This window comes from Leptopilina heterotoma, unplaced genomic scaffold, assembly GCF_015476425.1.
Source record: "Leptopilina heterotoma isolate Lh14 unplaced genomic scaffold, ASM1547642v1 Lhet_114, whole genome shotgun sequence".
Lineage (NCBI taxonomy): Eukaryota > Metazoa > Arthropoda > Insecta > Hymenoptera > Figitidae > Leptopilina > Leptopilina heterotoma.
In genome coordinates, this window is record NW_025110833.1 from 5,311,971 (window position 1) to 5,333,631 (window position 21,661).

Here is a 21,661-nt window from a genome sequence, read left to right on the forward strand (position 1 = left end):
ATTTAAATGAAAACAAAAATTTTCAAATTAAAATTTATATTAAAATACATGTTTTCCAACTATAATTTTGAAATAGAATAACAATTATTGAATTGGATTTCAATTAAAATAAAAATTTGCTAAAACTAGAATTTAAATAAAAATAAAAATTTTTCAACTGAAATTTTAATTGTAATAAAAAGTTTGAAATTGAAATGTGAATTAAAATAAAAATTTTTTCAACTAGAATTTGAATTAGAATAACAATTTATACAATTAAATGGTTAATTGAACTAAAACTATTTAAACTAGAATTTAATTTGAAATAAAAAATTTCTAACTAGAATTTGAATTAGAATAATAATTTTGCAACTAAAGTTTAAAAATTTTGGAATTACTTAAATATTAGATTGAAATACTAGAATTTAATTTAAAATAAAAAATTTCCAACTAGAATTTGAATTAGAATAATAATTTTGCAATTGAAGTTTAAAAATTTTGGAATTACTTAAATATTGATTAAAATTAAAATTCTCAAACTACAATTTAAATAAAAAAAAAAATAAAAATTTTCAAACTGCAATTTACATTAAAATAAAAGTTTTTCAACAATAATTTTGAAATAGAATAACAATTAATACAATTATTAAACTGGATTTCAATTAAAATAAAATTCTTTAAAATTAAACTTTGAATCAAAGTAAGAATTTTTCGACTGCAATTTTAGTTAATAATAATAATAATAATAATAATAATAATAATAATAATAATAATAATAATAATAATAATAATAATATTTTTAATAATAAAAATATATCAAATTTGTAACAAAATTTCCATTAGTAAGGAAAAAATACTTTTTGATTTTCAAAATGTTGGAATGTGAAAATTTGCATATTATTTCATGCTTGAGAATTATATTACATTATACTCTAAGCTAATGAACATATTATCATCAGCATAATGAACAACTGATTTCAAAATATCAGGTTAATTTTACAGTGAAAATCCAAGCAGGCATAACATTAATTTATAAATGCTAATAATACCAAGATAATGACGATAACAATTTTATATGTCAGTTTATTTCACACATTTTTCAATTTCAAAATAGATCAGTCATGAATTGTGTGCGCAATGCTTTATTGCGAGTTAAAACAAAATTTTTAATTTTGTAATTGAATATTGAAACTAATTATTTAATTGTAATTGAATATTGAAACTAAATTTTCAATTATAATTATTATAAATGAAACAAACGTAATAAAATTTATGATCTTGTCGAATACACGCAATTTCGTTCATGAGAAACGAGCAACTCTTTCGCCATCTGTCGAAAGCGTCACAGAATTAAAATGCCGCGAAATTCAAATTCAAACTAAATAAAAAAAATTCGACCAAGATTTTAATCGTATGTTATTAATTATATTGTCTAAAAAATAAATCTCTCGTTTAATTATCAATTAATATTCAATAAATAATTTATTTATTGCTGTTGATTTGATTATATTTTTTTTTGAGAATTTTTAAAATACTTACAAAAGTATAAAAGGCAGTTATATACTCATTTCTAGAAAAAGCTAATATTGATCCGCTTACCTGAAACAGAAATAAATAAATATGTTTAGTAAATTTTAAATTTCACACTTCTTTGAAATGTTTAATTTATCGTATTACAATTTTATTCTTTAAATACAAAAAAAATGTATTCGCTCTTGTTCCAAATGTATAAAATGTAACTACTTAAAATTCATAAAAAGCCAGTCGGATAGATGCCTGGCGTTGGCGGTCGTTTAAGGACCAAGGGTATAAGTACCCTTGGTTCGCGCCCACTTGGCTTGGTATTTTTCCGGCACGTGAGACAATCTGAGCGGGAGGTTTGACGTCGAGGTATAATGATGTGCACCGTCGATTATTGTCCGGTACACACCATTAGAACTCGACTGTCGATAAACCGGTTGTACTCAGAGAGGTTTTCTACAGTTTCCCTCTTCTCTGGCGAGAAAACCCATTGACGGGTGGTCCAGGCGTAATGCGAGTACTCCTAATAAAGTCGGCTGTAGACGCAAAATTAGGTTAATATATAGAAAATTTCTAAAGTAGAATGGTTATGCTTAATCCAAAAAAAGTATTTCTCGGGGACTCTTGTCGAAGTGCGTAAGGCCAATAGGGCAGGAGTATAAACAATAAAAAAAAAAAAAAAAAAAAAAAAAAAAAAAAAAAAAAAAAAAAAAAAAAAAAAAAAAAAAAAAATTCATAAAAAGCAATTTTAAACGTAATTAAAATTCACATTAAGTATTAAATGCAATAAAAAAAGAAATTGCATTCGTGCGTATGAAACATTTACAAATAATGCAATTTTAGAGATGGGAGGATAAAAAAAGGCTCTTTATTGTCGCGCTGAATGTAAATTACGCGTAAATAAATAAATGAATTAAATATGAAAAATTTAAATTATTATTATTTAAGGAAAATTTAATTATTATTTAAGGAATAATTAGTATTTTATTTCAATTTAATTAGTATTTAAGAAAAATTTAATTATTATTTATGGAAATCTTCTATAATTGCACGTAAAAATAATTTTATCTGGAACAGCGATAAGTTTATCTAGAATAACTAAAGTTTTAACGGAAATAACTAAAATTTTCTCGCTAAGATATAGTGAAATTTTTATCTGTTGCAGGTAAAATTTATTTTCCTTGTACTATTAACAACGAAAAATTTTCCGAAATTTTCATTTTCACTAATTTTATCAATAATTGATAAGCAATATTATAATAACAATTATTAAAAATAATTTTTTTCAGAGATAATTTCAAAAAGAAAAATTGTTAAACTTGAAAAATATTTCTAACAATCGTTTTGTTCAAATAATAGAATAGAATTTATTTATTTTCCATTTTATGTATGAAAACGGTGCAAAAATTACAGGACATGAAAGGTTATTGATAAAGAATACAATAACAAAAACTTTATCCTCTCGCATTCGCAAACAATATGTCCAAAGCGAATAAATAAAAAATACGGAAATAAAAAAATTTTTCAATTCCTTTTTTTATCGAGTAATAAAACTATTATTCTCTCTCTCCCCTCTTTTCGCATCTCTTTTTTCTCGCCTCATAATTCTCGATTAATTTTCAGTGAAAAAGAAACATTTAGTGGAGAATGTGTATAGTGTATATTTTAATACAAATATATGTATATATTTTTTTTCTAAAAGAAGTTATAAAAAAAACGTGATTTTGTAAAAGGCACATAAGGCAAAAGAGTGCGAATCTCATTAAGATGGAAAGAATAAAATTTAACGAACCATGTCACTGGTTTTATAGCATTGAAAAGAAACAAAACTTTGTTGCAAAAAGGAAAAAGAACGAGAAGGAAGAAAAATTTCATACATAAGTGCCGACATAAAAGAATAAATTATTCTACTTGCAAAGTATTAATTCGCGCGCACTAATTACTTTATTGTAAGTAAACATGCACTTTGAAACAGTACATTATTTACACAATTTATTATATAATGTTTCCCTTTTTTATTTTTTTTTCTTTAAACAAGTTCTTCTTTCGTAAATTCCTTTCTTGTGTTTACAGAAATTTTTTCTAAATTTGGAGGAATATCATTAAATTACAAGAAATTGTATTATTTTTCACTATATTACCTGATATAATTATTTGTTACCTAATTTAGCAGCTAATAGTGTTGCATAAATTATTTCCAAGCGGATAAATTTTTTATCAAAATTTTTAATTAGATATTATTAATGTTAATTAGTAAAATTCTTTATTTAGTAATATTACATAATTTATTTAACTTATTTATACCAAAATTTATTTTTATTTTTTTTTAATACAAAAATTATTTTTATTTTTAATAAAAAAATTATTATTTATTTATGTAATTATTATTACATTCAAAAATAACTGCAATAAATTATTCAAATTATAATAATAGATCATTTTCAACAACTTTTATAATATTATGGAATTGAAAAATCCTTAAAAATCAGTTCACGTTTAGGACGCACATTTTTACACTTTCAATATGAAAATTTTTTTTCCCCAAGCTTTGTACATTGACAGAATATAAATTAAAAGTACCGGGTTGTCGAGACGGATTTTCCTTGGCTTCCGTGGAGTAATTTTTTTTATTATTTTTTTTTTTTTTTGCTGAGGGAATACCGCGAACGATAAATCAAACATTCTTTTTGATAAAATGAATGATTTTAGAGAGAGAGAGAGAGTACAGAATATGCATGTGTGCCTATAACGATTAGTCTCAATGTCCAGTGTGCCATTAGACGCACATTGCGCTAACGTTAATTTATGCTCACGCGTTATTCCCACTGAATAATTTAACCCAATGTGTTCCTACACACAAATTCACCTTTCATTAAGGGCATTAATTATTGTACTTTCTCAGAAAATATTTTTCTTTTGCAAAAATTTCAAAGTCAATTGAATGAATTATTATTAATAATCAATTAATAATAAATAATTAATATTTTGGAAAATTTTTATTTTTATTAAAAATTCAAATAAATAAACAATAAATAATAAAATAGTAGTAAATAAATTATTAAATAACAATCAATAAACAAATTATTTGCAGATAATTAATAATTGACAATAATTATTAATAAATAATTAATTATTGATAATAATTATTTATTGACAATAATTATTTATAAACAATTAATAATTGACAATAAAAATTGTTTGTAAATAAATCAGGCCTTAGACTGAATTTATAAACAAAAAATAGTATCAAATGTGTCTTTAAATGTTCGTAATTATCGCAAATCGACTAAATTATTCTCCCAATAACATTTTTTGAATTAAAAAAAAGTTTTTGAGGAATAAAGTGAATTTTTCCACTTGAGAACGCCAAGGTCACCACCAGGTGGCAAGAAAAATTCCAAGAAAGAACTCAACTGCCATCTAGCGGTGACCTTGACGTTCGCAGGTGGAGAATAGCATCTTCATATTGAATCTCAAGATATTCGAATAAATAATCGTATAATTCTATTATTTTTAATCGAATCCAGAGAGTTTAACAATTAATATAAATGACTTTCAATTTTTAATTTTCGATATTTTTTCCCGCTTTTCTATTTTTCAAGTCTTGGAATTAATTTTTCAAGTAAATAAATTGATATTTAAAAGTCCGGTTAATAAAATAGTACTTTTTTTACCAAAATAAGTATCATTAGCAGCTAATTTATAAAAATAGTAGCTAAATAGTTACAGAATAGAAAAAAATAGAAAAAAGTGTCGAAAAGTATCAATAAATTCTACCTTACCGCAGTAATTGAAACACCAGCATCAGCTTACCCCATAGTTAATTTAAAAAAAGAAATTTTTTTGCAACAGCAGTATAAAAAAGTAATAATAAACAAAGAATATGGAAGTAAAGATGAAGCGCTGGGAAATAATCTCATCCCAACATTATATTAAAATAGCCTCAAGTCAAAGAATTAATTAAATAAAATTCACTATTTGATATAACGTCAGTTATAGCGTTGTTACGAGTGATCCACTTCCGACATTACTCTATATATATACACCTAACCTTGAGGTTAAAACATTATTAATTTTCTTTGGATGGAATAATTTTTGCAGAAATATTTATTAAGTAATTAAATTTCATGTTTTTTTTCTGCAAAAAGACAATAAATGTTTTATTGAGTTTTAATTTAAAAAAAAACTGCTCTTAATAACAGTTTATATAAAAATGTTGGTACATGTTCCGTTTCGAGTATAATAATACACGTAATTTCGAAGGGCTTTAGTCGAAATTTCGTGAGAGTTTCAGGAAGTTTACAATATCTTGGTGAGCATTGGGTTTCCAGAACATCCTGGAGAATCCTAATAAATGCTCTACAATGTTTGCTAAAAGCAAGCTAAAAGTTTCATGTTCACGCACGAGTAATATAAAATTATTTTCCCACGTTTATTGAAATTTAATTTTGAAACGAAAAATCGATAATTATTATTTCAGCTTTGCTTTTTGTCTCCAATTGATATCCTTAGAAAAACGGTGTTATTTAATTAGTAAAAATTAGAAATTTAAAAAAATATTGAAATTTTATTATTATTCTTACGATTTGTTTATTAATTAATAAAAATTGAGTAGTTATTTAATTTCATAGAAAGAAGAATAAAAAAATTTCCCCTGACAATGAAATTTTACTGATTCTATTCGAAAGCATTGAAATCATTTTAGTGAAAAACTTTACAGTGTCCTAGTTTCAATTTTGTTCCATTGTATGTAAAAATTTAGAGAATAACAATACCTCGCGCGCACAGAATCAAGTAAAGTTTCATTCAATTTGCGTGCTGTTAATTGAGAAACAACCACTTTTTTTTTGTTTAAATTTACCTTGCAACAATGGAAGGTGCGCAATTTTTTTTCTTCTCCTTTTTATATAAAATCTTTGCTGACCTTTAAAGAATCTGAATCGACGTGTGACGTGTAACCTTAAAGGAAGTAAGGTTACTATGAATTCAAATTATAGTAATTTCGCAAAAGATTAGATTGACGTTTGACCTTTGTGGACTTAACTCCCTCCCTCTTTATAGAGAGAAAGAGATGTACAAGCGAAAAGAAAAGCTTTTCTTCAAACAGCTTCAAATTTAGGTTTTGAAACAAGAAAAATCTTTTTTAAAAATAGATTAATTAATCAATAATTATTGATGATGAAACTGATTTGATTCATTTGGGTAAAGGTTTTTCTATTGGAAACTTAAAAATTTCAGTTTTTAGTGGCAATGCTATAGAATAGGTTATTAGAGGTTTGATTACAAATTGGGGATTGTTTCAGATTGAAATGATTGGTGAAGTTGGAATCTTCCTGAGGGAGAGAGAGAGAGAGAATTTGTCATTGTCTCTAATTAGTTAACAGAACCGTGCACACTTTGTTCTGCTATTAAGACAATGCGAACCAATTAGTAATTAGCTATTTCATGACAATCAGAATTGTCAGCATTAAACTTATCTGATTGTCTGCTTGTCATTAAGATTCACTGGATGTAATAATTTTCATGTTGATACGAATCACATGACACTTGTGTCATAATTAACAATAAGAACACACTGCTTGTAATTAGAGACGATAAATGCAATTTTCATTGTCTTCAGACATGTCAATCCGTAACTTCCATCAAGAATAGACACCATGTTCCTAAAATTTCCGAAAGTTCAAAACTAAAATTTATTTCTCATTCAATTTCTAGTCTAATGGGACCACATATTAAAAAATTCAGTTTCAGAATGTGTAATTTAATTCATAAAAACGATTGTTGTGGAAAATTTGAGCACATCACGATTGCATTTGTTTCAGTGGTCAAGTTTTCAACTAAAGATTCTATAATTGTTTCCAATTATCACCGAACAACCGACATGACAGTAAATTACAGAAACTCCTTCAACAATAAAAATTCGGAAAACGAAAGAAATACCGAAACAAAAGTCACCACTTTGCGTCTATTTGGAAAATTTTGGGGAAAACCCAAAAACGGATTGGCTTATTATTTATGTCCGAGAATTTCTTTTCAGAAATCCTCTACTTCCTGTACTGTAATTACCAAAAGTGTTCAAAGTTTCAAGTGGGCAGTCATCAATGAAAAATTCTTTTATTGAATTTAAATCTAATAAAAGAATTTTACGAAGGAAGAGGGACACACGTTGACCTGTCTCTAAAAGATTATCGAGAGAGATAGTATAATAATAATATATAACCAAGTTTCATGTTTAGGTCAGCATTACACCTTACAACTTCAGGGGTGTGTTACTATATCTTCCTCTTCTACTTCTTTTTTTCGATGTAACGCTTCAGCGATTTAGTTGCTCGAAACTTACCGATACAGATACCCAACCAGCGTATAACCTCTATTATAAGACAAAGTGAGAGCCCCACAAATCTTTCCCGCAGCTTGCAAAAGCTAAATCTATATACCTTTTACACCAGATAATCCAAGAGACAAATTTATACTACCTGCACGCTTATACATTCTACACAGTAGACGAAAACAAAAATAAAAGATAAACTTCAATAAATAATGTCAGTGGTGTAAAGAATTTATAGTGGAATTGACATGCGGATTATGGCAATGATAATGACAGATAACAAATAATAATTATAATAACCTAGGGAATTAAAAACTGAGATCAATTTTTTATTCCAAAACTTTTGAATCAATTTTGTCTCTTTTTAATTTTACGAAAAAAATGGTTTTTGACGCTCATTTTCGACGCTAACTTCAGGGACCTAAATTGAAAATAACTAATCTGATAGTAAAAAGTGAGATGCTCGAGAGTCAACATAAACTATACACTAATTAATTACGCCGCAATAAATACAAAGAAAGATGCAAAGCACATAAGAGAATAATACAGAGGAAGACATTTTTCGCAGGGCCCACGCGCTCGCACATTCTTGAACAATCGGAAAATAATTCTTGTCTGAATTTACGAGTCTCAAAAGCATGTTATTCTCGTCCTGCAAATTAATATTAGTAAACGTCAACAAAATACGTGGTTCGTATATATGTTTATGGCCACAATATATTTAATTAATTAGAGCCATATATTAAAATACAGCCTCCAAGTCGATATCACAATTTTTTTTCTGAATAAATGATTAAATATAGCAGTAATTAATACAACAAATATTGTGCACGAAAGACAAAGATAATTTTTTTTAGCTAATGAAAAATGATTCCATTAAAAGTAATGAGAATTTCACAAAAAATTGAAACCATAAAAAAAACTACCAGCAAGTGTAGGAGTAAAAAAACAATACAAGATTACTAACGAAGGTTGAAACCGAGATTCAAAATATCAGAATTTTTAAATAAAAATGGTTTGAAACTATCATCGATTTGAGCTAAAAATAGTTAAAACTAGCAGCTATTGTAAAAAACAGGGATAAAAACTACCAGCGATTTTTACTAACCATAGTCGAAACTATCAGTGATTTTAACTAAAACTGGTTTCAACTAATTTCAGTGATTGTAACCAACAGTTGAAATTATCAGTGTTTGTAAAAAAATAATATTAAGAACTACCAACGATTTTAATTTTAATTAAAAAAAAATTGAAACTATCAGCGATTTTTTTAAAGAATAATGTTTGAAACTACAAGCAATTTTAACCATAAATAGTTGAAACTACAAGTAATTTTAACTAAAAATAATTGAAACAAGTATTTTTACCTAAAAATGTTAAATAAGTTAAAATAAGTAATACATATAGTTGAAATTATTAAAAAAAAACAATTTAAAAAAATAAAAAAATAAATAAATAAAAATTTAAAAAAAATAAATAAAAAATAAAATTAAAAATAAATTTATAGAAAACAAAAAAGAATAAATGGTAATTTATCGAAAAAGGGTATTTTGATTTTTAATAAAATTTTCTATGACCCCCAGAGGGATATATCATTTCCACCCTTGTTATTTTTGTGATATCGGAATCCTAATGTCATGGGGACCATAGAAAACTCACAAGAACAAAGTTTTTCTCTCCCAAGAATATAAGGAAAGTATGGCAGCATCGTTTACACGGGAAAAATGCGGGAGAGGAGCAAAAACGAGAAAAATGTCTTTTGATAAGAAATATATATAATATATATAAATAACTATGAAATATATATGTATCTAAATGTACCGGGTGATAACGAAACATTTTTTTTTTTTTTTTTTGATCAAATTTCAGGCAATTTTTAATCAAGAATTCTCTAATATATGATTTATTTAATCTTATCCCGATTATCGTCAAGTTGATCTAATTATTGGTTTATATTTATTTTTCACAAAATAAAAAACTAAAAAAGTTCAAAAATTTTCAAAAATCTTTCTCTAAAATAAATAAACATTTCTAAATAATTTTATTGGTTTCTATTTTTTTTATTTATTTTTATTTTGTTTCTATTCTATTACTTCTGGTTTTAAAAAAATATCATTGTAAACCAAATGAATTAATAATTAACAAAAATTTTTTTGTTCAAATAAAAAAAAAAAAAAAAAAAAAAACAAGTAAATTCTAATTTTTTTATAAATTAAAAAATAAATAAAATAAAAATAAATTTTTTAAATGGCTGCAAATATTTTAACAATATGATAACAAAAGAATAGAAAAAAATAGCAAAAGAAAAATCGAGTCAAACTTTAAATGAACATAACAAACAATTATTAATCACATCAACTTCTCATGAATCCATAATGAAAATCATAGTCTACAGGTTATAATTAAAAGTACGAACAAGTCTTTCTCTTTTCTTTTCTATTTTACTTTTTAACCCTTTTGCAGTTTTCTTTTTTTTTCTTTCCCTCTCTTTTTCCCCTTTTAACTCATTAAAAGATAATGAAATACAGAGTTTGTCAATGAAAGACAGTCACAGAGAGAAAAGAAAAAAAAGCAAGGAAAATAGTCTACAAAAAAATGTTGTTTAATTAAATAAAGAATAGGATTGAGTCCCTACAAAGAACTATATAGAGAGACATTCTCAGAGAACGTTCAGCAAAAAAAAAAAAAACGAAAAATTTTATGTAAATCGTCTCTTTAATTAATTTTGAATACGTAATTCCAATTGGTGCGCAATTCATCATAAAATGCTTGAATATTGAATATAAAATGATTTCTCAAAAAAAAAAAAAAAAAAAAAAAAAAATTATCGTGAATATTCTCAATTTATTAGCTTATCCAAAGTCTGACATTTTTTTTTTCAATCCAGTTCTTCAGGTACTCTCGAAATGATTGATTTCGTAATTCACGATATAACGAGAGGCACTATAATGCAAAGAAAATTGATCTTATTAAAAAATTTTCTCATTTAAAAAAAGAATTTAGAAACAATACAAATATAAATATATTTTTGCATAATTTTTATTTCTGAATAACAATATTATTCTTTTTTAAATATTATAAATATTTAATTATTATTATTTTTTCGTAGAAATTAAAATTCTTCAAAACATTCAATTGTTACTTTAACTTCTTCAAAATTATTTTAATATTCCATTATAATCTCAAATTTTAACTGAAATTCATTTTTAAATCAATATTTATTAGAAAATTCTACGAGAATTCAATTATTTAAATACAAAAGTAAAATATTTATAGAGTAATTGATTAAAATTTAATTCTTATAAAGAATTTTATTAACAAATTTTTAAATAATTGAATTCTTTTAACGAATTTTAATAAAGTTTTTTAGAATAGTTAAATACATTTTTCAAGGAATTCGATTAAAATTGTATTAAAAATAATTGAAATTCTTCAACGCTCTAATACTTTTGATATTCAATTATTATTTAATATTTTAAATAAAAATTTATTTTAAAATCAATTTTTACTAGAAAATTCTACGAGAATTCAATTATTTAAAAACGAAAATAAATAATTTATTGAACCATTGAATGCTTCTTAAAATTAATAATTTTATTATTTATGAAAATTAAAAATAATGGAATTTCAGTAAAATTTCTATTATTTATGAAAATAACTGAATGTTTGCGTACAATTTTATTAAAATTGTTTTTAAATAATCTAATTCTTTTGGGTAATTTTATTAAAATAGTAGATATTGAAAATAATTGAAATGAGGAAAATTTTTGAAAATAATTGAAATTTTGACACGAATTTTATTAAAATTTTTAAAAATAATTTAATTTTGAAGACAAATTTTTTAATTTATAAAGATAATAATTGGTATTTTGTCGAGATATATTTATAAATTTTGAACATAATTGAATTTTGTGATAAGAATTTTATTACTTTTGAAAATAATTGAATTTCGGCAATCGCATTTGTAACCTCTAAGAAATTCAAATTTTGTAGTGTTTTTAACTAAAATTCTTCTATAAATTTATTATTTTTAATAATTAATTAAATATGTATTGACAAATATAACTAATTTTAGAAGATTTTAAATTATTAAATTTTTTCATTCCCTATTGAAACTAAAAATTGCAAACATATCAAAAAATTAAAAATCACCAAATGATTGCAATAGTAAAAAATTATTGCAAATACAATTGCTTCAATTTAAACCACAATTAATTTCGCATAATAGAAGTCGAAAAAGTGCAACAAAAAAAAAAACTTTTACGCCAAATTAAAAAATTTGCGGTAAAAAAAAAAGAGTAAAATTAAAAATACAACGCGTGAGAAAAATTTGCAAAAAGAATTGTAATGACCATACAAGAGAATCTCGTTTTATACTTGAAAAGTTCCTCAACAATTCCAGACTCTCTTTACCCTACTCTCTTTTTATCCCCCATTTCAAATGCAAATTTTTTCGTCAAGATCCATCAAGAACTCGTTTGCCTCAGCATGAGATTTTCAGAGTAAAATGTCGATATTTAGTTGGTTAATTCCTTTGATTTTTCACTGTGCAATTAAAAAAGGATAAGTTTTCATTCTTTTCGGGAGTTCTTTTATTTTCCGCAAAAAGAAGAGGAAGAAAAATATATGTCTGCGCGTAAAAAAAAACCCCGATAATCTAATGGCATAAAATTGACTTTGAATTCAATTAAAGAAACTTGTTTTCCAGCGTTAAGTAAATAATTGAATTTTTTCAATTGGATATATATATATTTGCAGCAAAGTGGTCTGAAGATGGAAGAATCTGAACTCGTTTCTCTACTGGAAGCGTCGTCTTCGAGAGCAAACAGTCAGGGAAAGATTTTATTTAGACTGACTTTCCAGGTGTATAGACATATAGATGTATATATATAGTGCATATAAAGGAAAACTCTGTTTGCTAATGTAAATTGAGTTTAACTCTTCTATTTTGTATCTCTCGACAATATACACTGCTACATTTTTTTTTTTTATTTATTTTTTTTAAGTATCTTTATTATTTACTATTTTTTCTACAATATTACAAAAAAGAAGTAACGAAAAATCCAGAAAAAAATTACAAGGGAAGAAATGCATTATTGCACCTACTGTACTTGGATATTAATGGTTAAATTATTTATAATAATATTTGATTTTACTTTGGAGTAAAAAACTTGAAAGGAGCATATTTCCTAGAAAATACTTCAAAAAAGAGAAAGAAGATGAAGAAGAAGCTTTCTAGGAAAATGTTTTAAAAAAATAAAATGCTCAGATGGTTAAATACATAGTTTAAAGAAAATAAGAAATAAAATTACGAACGAAAGAAAATGAAAAGAATAAATAGAAATGGAAAATAATACTTTACAGATAAAATTATTTTAAAGGAGATAGAAAAAAATATTTTTAAGAAAATAATGTATTAAAGAAAATAATCTATTAAAGAAAATAATCTATTGAAGAAAATAATACTTCAAAGAATAAAATACTTTAAAGAGAAAATAATACTTTATGTAACATAATAATTTTATGAAAAAATATTTAAAGGATTCTTTAAAGAAAAAAAAAATAATAATACTTTACAAGAAAATAATGCTTAAAAGAAAATAGGACTTTTCAAAAAATAATACTTTAATGAACAGAATACTTAAAAAATACTTTAATAAACAAAACTTTAAGGAAAAAATGTTTAAAGAATACTTTAAAGAAAATAAAAAATGCTTTCAGGAAATTGTACAATGAATTTTCCTTATCAAAATACTTCAAAGAAAAAGATAAATCAGAGAGTAAAATATTTAAGAAGTACTTTAAAGAAAAAATATTTTTAAAATACTTTAAAGAAGAAATATTAAAAATTTCCTTACAAAAATAGTTCAAAGAAAAATATGTATCAGAGAGTTAAATATTTAAGAAGTACTTTGAAGAAAAAATATTTTTAAAATACTTTAAAGAAGAAATATTTAAAAAAACTGCTTTAAAGAAAAAATATTTTAACAAAAATATTTAAAAAATACTTTAAAGAAAATAAAAAACGATATTTTTAAGAAAATATTACAGTAAAGAAAAAATACATACTTTATAAAAATACTTTAAAGAAAAACATAAGTCAAAGAGAAAAATAATTGAGAAATATTTTAAAGAAAATAAATAAATAATACAGTAAAGAAAAAATATTTTAATGAACACAATACTTCAAAGAAATAATACTTTAAAGTAAAAATATTTAAGGAATACTTTAAAGAAAATAAAAAATAATACTTTCAAGATAATAAGATATTAAAGAAAAACTACTTTATAAAAGTATTAAAAAAAATTAGTCAAAAAAATATTTAGAGAATAGTTTAAAGAAAATAAAAAATAATACTTTTAAGGAAATAATACATTAAAGAAAAAAATGTTAATAAAATACTTTAAAGAAGAAATATTAAAGAAAAATACTTTAAAGAAAAAATACTTTGAGGAAATATACAATATTTAAAAAAAACATAAGTCAAAGAAAAAAAATATTTAGAGAATAGTTTAAAGAAAATAAAAAATAATACTTTTAAGGAAATAATACATTAAAGAAAAAAATATTAATAAAATACTTTAAAGAAGAAATATTAAAGAAAAATAATTTAAAGGAAAAATACTTTGAAGAAAAAATACAATATTGAAAAAAACATAAGTCAAAGAGAAAAATATTTAAGAAATACATTTGAAAAATAAAAATACTTTAAAGAAAGAATATTTAGAGAATACTTTAAAGAAAATGAAAAATAATACTTAAGAAAATAATACATTAAAAAAATAATACCTTATAAAAATATGTAATGAAAATAACACTTTGGAGAAAAAATATTCATAAAATACTTTAAAGAAGACATTAAAGAAAAATACTTCAAAGAAAAAATACTTTGAAGAAAAAATACTTTATATTACAAGTTGCTTAAATGCCTGTCCATATGTAGCGAATCTTATTACAGAATCCATTGTATCTAACTCACTTTCCTGTAAAGTGATGAAGCATTACCGAAGGGAACATTTAATATTGATGACATCAATATACACTATAGGTAAAAGCAATTACCAATATTTTACGGATTTCAGTAATTTTTCTATTACTACAATATAACTACTAATTATTTTAAATAATTATAATTATTTACAACTGTTAATAATAATGAATTGGTATTAAATTAAAATTATTAAATTAAATTAATAAAAAAAATTAGTATAAAATTAAATTAATATGGTAATAAATTAATAAGAAAATTTATTAGTAAATTAATAAATTAATACTAATTAAATTTTAATTGATAAATTTATATAATAAAAAATTATATAGACAGAAAGAAAGAATTTCTTTATTTATTATTTAAATTAATAATCTTAATAAATGTTTAATAATAATAAAATTATTAATAACAGTTTTACAGAACAGGTTTCAATTCCTAAGCTGAATAGAAAACCAACCCTTAGAAATTTAGGTCCAAAGGGGAAAATAACCCCTAAGATTAAAAGGTCAAGTGGCGAGCACAAACACAAAACTTGAATCAAGTGTCAAAAAGATCAATTTCCCTTGAAAATATAAAAGGGGGAAAATTTTACTTATGTCCAATTTGAAAATGTCGGTCAACGTCATAGGTCAATAAACTCAACAGCCTATGAAATGTAGGTCAAAAGTCGCAAGTCGAGAGGCGACGGATAAAAGTCAAAATTTCAGAGATCAAGAGCGAAATTATATGTATATCGACAGAATTTAGGTCAAAAAATCATTGAGTATGATAAGTGGAAATATTCCTCGAAATTTAGGTCAAAAAAATAGCAGATCAATTCATTAGGTCACATGATGTGACATGACATGTAAAACAATTTTTAAGAATTTTATTTTTGCATTTTTTTACAATTTTAAGGAAAGAGAAAAAATTGAATAAAAAATGTAAATTCTGTGATATACAAATAAAATAAAAATTGACCAAATGAGTTAAAAGTTAAAAGCATTTATCAATATTTTTTATCATTAAAAATTCTGCTACAAGTGTGTAAATGAGGTGTGATGATATAGATAAAACTCCTGGAATTAATTAACTGTAAATATGAAGGCACTTGTCATAACAAAATTCCTGTTGAGTGTTTAAAAAAAAATATTGAACACGTTTTAAGGTGCAGAAAAAATTTTATTTGAATTGAATATAATTTATTTGGATGAAATAAAAAGTATATTTTCCTCAGTAACTAGTAAATAAATTATTTGTTTTGAAATAAAAATTTTATTCAGCACATACAGTTCTTTATTTGCGAAATAAAATTTTTTACCTGACAAATAAAATTTTTACTTGAACAAAATAAAACTGATTTGTAACAATTTAAATTTATTGAAACCAAATAAACCTGATTTGTAACAAATTGAATTTATTTGAACCAAATAAAAATTTCATGAACCAAATATAAACGTTTTGTTAAACCAAATAAAATTTATTTCCCCCAAATAAAATTTATTTCCCCCAAATAAAATTTATTTCCCCCAAGTAAAATTTATTTCACCCAAATGAAATTTTTTTGAACTAAATAAACTTTACTCGTAACAAATAAAATTCTTATTTGCACAAAAAAAATTTTTTTTTTGAACAAATAAAAATTATGTTAAAGCAGAGAAAATTCTGATCTGAACCAAATACAATTTTTTTGAATCAAATAAAAATTTTGTTAAACCAAATAAACTATTTTGAAGGATATAAAATTTATTTTACCAAAATAAAATTTATTTCTAACAAATAAAATTCTCATTTGCACACCAAATCAAATTTATTTGAACCAAATAAAAATTTTATTGAACCACATAAAATTCTGATCTTAACCAAATACAATTTTTTTGAATCAAATAAAAATTTTGTTGAACCAAATAAAATATTTTGAAAGATATAAAATTTATTTTACCAAAATAAAATTTTTTTCTAACAAATAAAATTCTTATTTGAACCAAACAAAAATTTATTTCTAACAAATAAAATTTACTTTGAGATAGAGAGTTGATATAAATAACCAAAACAATGGTTATTTAAAAAAGCTCCATCTTTAATGAATTTTCGTCCAAAATTCGAGAAAAAACTTTATAAAAAAAAGGAAAAAACAAACGAATAAAAAAAAAGATTATATGGTTCCACAGAATTTGTAAATAGACCTTTATAAAAAATAAAACTAATTTTTTTTGTCATCAATTTTTATGCAACAACGTTTGTGTCAGATGAAATTATATTTACCGAAGTGAAGAGGAGTTCTAGGGCTTTGGTAAATATAGTAAAAGAGAGACAGGAATAGAGAGAGATAGAGAGAGATGGGTTCAAGTATAAAAGCATCATTAGAAAATGAAAAGCCTTGCAATTGATATTTTGAAATGCAAATTACATTGAAATTGAGCCAACATAAAAAATAAATAATAAATCCTGACATCAAATACACACTCAACGTTGCTATATTTAATTAAGGATTTAATTATCGGGTCCTTTGACATTCAACACAGTTCAGTGTAAATTGGATTGCATAAAATTTGCAAAAACCTATTGTCTTTTGCATGTCAAACAAAAGAGGATTCCCCCCCCCCTCTCCCCAGTGATTTTCTCTTTTTCATTATTTAGCATTACTTCAATATATAATTTACAACAGAAAATATTTTGTAACAATCAATCGAAAAATTTTTCTTTACAAAAATTTAAAAATTTAAAAAATTAATAAAATTAATAAAATTAATAAAATTAATAATTAATAAAATTAATAAAATTAATAAAATTAATAAAATTAATAAAATTAATAAAATTAATAAAATTAATAAAATTAATAATTAATAAAATTAATAAAATTAATAAAATTAATAAAATTAATAAAATTAATAAAATTAATAAAATTAATAAAATTAATGAAATAATTGATAAAATAAAAAAAATTAATAAGATTAATCAAATTATAAATAAAATGTCGATTAATTAATTAACTTTAATAATTAGTAGTATTAATAAAATAATAAAATAATAAAATCAATAAAATTAATAAAATCAATATAAAATTAACAAAATAATAAAATCAATAGAATAAATAAAATACTTAAAATAGAAAAACAAATATAAGAAATTTGTTCAGAATTTTCCATAAAGGATGATAATTTGCAAGTGTATGCATGAGTGTATGGGAGTTTATCCATCGAAGCGTACAGCCATACTAAATAATCAACCCGCATTGATAATCTTATACTCGCAGTTATTACCAAATAGATATTTCGAATTACACACTATAATTTATCCCAGAGATATTACATTATTTTTCCATTAAAATCCACATAAGTCTGCGTTTCCTAATAAGTTGTCGTATAACCATAAATTATATTAGGTAAAAATTACATTCGCCCCACAATCGATTGTAATTGCAAATTTTTCTGTTAATTTCATTTCAATTTATTCAAAGTTTAATTAAAGTCCATTTTAACATTGTGTATAATGAACATCAATTCTAATTACTGTCGATTGTAAAAATTCCCTTCAATAGTAAACATTAAAAAAAATACGAATAAAATAGAAATAAAAAGAATAAAATAGAAATAAAAAAAATAAAATAGAAATAAAAAATAGGAATAAAATAAAAATAAAAAATAAAAATAAAATAATTTATTGCAATATTAAAATTTAATATTAAAATTTAATGTTAATAAAGAACATAATAAAAATAAAATAAATAATAAAAATATAATAAAATCGAAATATAGATATTTTGCATAAACGATTTGCAAAAATCGATTATATTATATTTTTTTTATGAAAATTGAAAAATTGAATTGAAACTCAACATAATTGAAGGGAAAGAAAATATTTATTAACTGTTTTTGTTGCGACGATTGTGTATATAATAAAAATAATATCGAGTCTAGATGACAATAAAGTTTGTTAAATAATAATTTGATTTTCATTCTGAATGAATGGAAGAGAGACTCCTTAGAAGTAGGAAGTGGAGTGTCAGCTTGAACAAAAAGGAAAGCGGAAACGTCCTCTTCCATCGCATCCTGACATCCTACATTTTCAACGGAAACGAATAGAATCCGAGACTGTTTGTATTGATCCTTTGTTTCTTATACATTCAATGAATAGATGCGTGTTTGTTACATTCACTAAACATCCAGTCTTTATTTCTAATGACTGTTGATTATTTGTAATTTTATTAGTCTAAATAAACTTTTTCTATGTGCACTGATAATTTTTCTTCTTTCTTTTTCTTTTTGTTTTAATTTCTTTTCAATTTTTTTCTATTTATTTTTATTTCTTTTTTCTTCCCTTTTTTCTTTTTGTTTTAATTTCTTTTCAATTTTTTTCTATTGGTTTTTATTTCTTTTTTCTTCCATTTTTTTCTTTTTGTTTTAATTTCTTTTTCATCTTGTTTCTATTTGTTTTTCTTTTCGTTTCTTTTTGTTTTTATTTCTTTTTTCTTCTCTTCATTTTTTCTTCTTTTTTTTCTTTTTGTTTTAATTTCTTTTTCATTTTGTTCATATTTGTTTTTATTTTCTTTTCTTTTCGTTTCGTTTCGTTTCGTTTCTTTTTGTTTTCATTTCTCTTTCTTTTCGTTTCCTTCTGTTTTTATTTCTTTTCTTTTTATTTTGTTTTTATTTCTCTTTTTTTCCTTTCCTTTTGTTTTTATTTCTTTTACCTTTCGTTTCCTTTTATTTTTTACAATTTTTATAATTATTCTCATGTTACTTGACGAATTGTAAGTGGAAATATTGATTATTTTTTTTCTTTTCGAAAAAAGAACATTTTTCACGTATAATTAATTTGAAATTGATGCAATAAGGACTCCTAACTCTTAAAATATTCTTGACAAATTTACATTCGTGATGAAAAGTAATTAAACAGCGTTAATGAAAGTTAAATTTCCTTATATATATATTTGTCATTTTTTTTTATTCACTATTTGAACTTCCTGCTTTTTTTAATTAGAAGGAAAAGAGACTCCGGAAAAAAAAAAATATTTTTCTGACTTACTAATTAATAAATTACATAATAAATATATATTTTCTCAGTTTTATACCTAGTTTCAAAGAAAAGGGAAACTAAAGTTTAAAAAATCGAGTGAAACTAAAATTTTCAAAATTTGCCTATAACGATAATTAATTTACACGTCCTTTGTACATAATTAGTTGAATAAAATTTTTTCTTCTATTTACAGGTGACTAGAGGGGATTTAAAGAAAAAATTCATACGCGAAAAGGTGAAAAGTAAGTAATACACATTTTTTTAAAAACAATATTGTCATTAGTTAATTAACTATAATTAATCAACCATAATTAGTTAAATATAAGCAAATTGACTATAATTAACTGACTATAATTAATTTACTATAATCATCTAACTATAATCAACTAACTATAATTAATCAACCATAATTAATTAAATATAAGTAAGTAACTACAATTAATTTATTATAATTAATAATTATCTAACTATAATTAATTAACTATAATAAATTAATTATAATCTTATTCAAAACTATAATCTATTCAAAAAAGTAAATTAAATTAGCATTTGTTTATTTTTCTATAAATGTAAATTTACACTTCTTGGAAGTTTTAAGTCTGAATTTTTTTTTTAATAATTATTTAATTTTTATTAAATGTATATAGTTATATATTTTGCCCTGTCATCGATTATATCATAATCCGACACTGACACCTGTTACATACTGTTGCCTCTGTAATGTATGGGGGTAAATATATATATAAAAGTTATGACTTGATTTATGAAAGTGGAATAAGCGGTGAAAGGGCTTTTAGGGATTCAAAACATTTAATACTGCTTTAAAGCGACATTATTTAAAACCCTTAGATTTTGCTTTCCATTAAAAAATTTTTTCCAAGGTAATTCACTGCGAAAAATAAAATCAAATAATTAGTACGAAAAAAAAATTTCTACATGTTCTTATATTTTTTTTCAACTTATTTATTTAAACTTACTTTAACTGTAATTTAAAATTCTAATTTTTTAACTTTATTAATACTATAATTTTATTTTTTTATTTATTATTTTTTTATTATTTATATTTTTTATATTATTATTATATATTATTTTTTTAATTATTTTTATTATTTAATAAATGTATATTATTTATTTATTCATATTTATTAGTTTTTTATTCATTTTATTAAAAGTACCGACAATAAATTGGTAATAAAATTATTTTCTAATACGAACTTGACCTATATTTGATTTAACTAATATTCTGATTTTGATATTAACGCCGCTCTTGACCTACGATTTTTGACTTGAATTTTCATTTCATCTCCCGGCCACTAGACCTATAATATGAATTTTGATCTGAATTTCGAAATTATCTTCCCCTCTCGACCTGCGTGACCTGGATATTACGTTCACTCCTCTTGACCTACGTGAAATTTAACGTAATTTTTTCCTTTTGACCTAAATTTTCAAGTTTGCCCTCATCTCCGTTTCAATAAATTTTGACCTTTTTCAAAATTATACATTATATCCCCTAAACGCTCAATTATTGTTATATTCAAAATTATAATAAAACCATTTTTCCAAAAAAATTTAATAGTTAAAAAATTAAAATTAACAGTTACAAAAATTAATACAATTAAAAAGTAATTTTAAATAAATTATAATAGAAAAAAAATAATTTCAAACAATTAATAATTAATAATACAAAATAATAATTAAAGGGGAAAAAATTAATCACTCCACAAATGACGCTATATTTCATTTTGGAAGGAAAAAGTCGATCCAAAAGAAAAGTTTCACGTATATAACAAATTACGTTAATTTGAAATGTTCAGAAAATGAGAATGTAAGTTTTCCTCTGCAT

At 23.0% G+C, this 21,661-nt stretch overlaps 1 protein-coding gene across 4 annotated transcripts in view; it reads left to right on the forward strand.

Annotated features, from left to right (window-relative positions):
- Window positions 1–21,661, forward strand: part of LOC122508713 (adenosine receptor A1-like) — a 131,979-nt gene that overhangs the window by 30,289 nt on the left and 80,029 nt on the right. For all 4 annotated transcript variants that reach the window (XM_043622231.1, XM_043622237.1, XM_043622243.1 and 1 more), the window contains one exon: window positions 20,009–20,057. The gene's annotated coding sequence lies outside the window, so the exon portion shown is untranslated. The remainder of the gene's footprint in view (window positions 1–20,008; window positions 20,058–21,661) is intronic.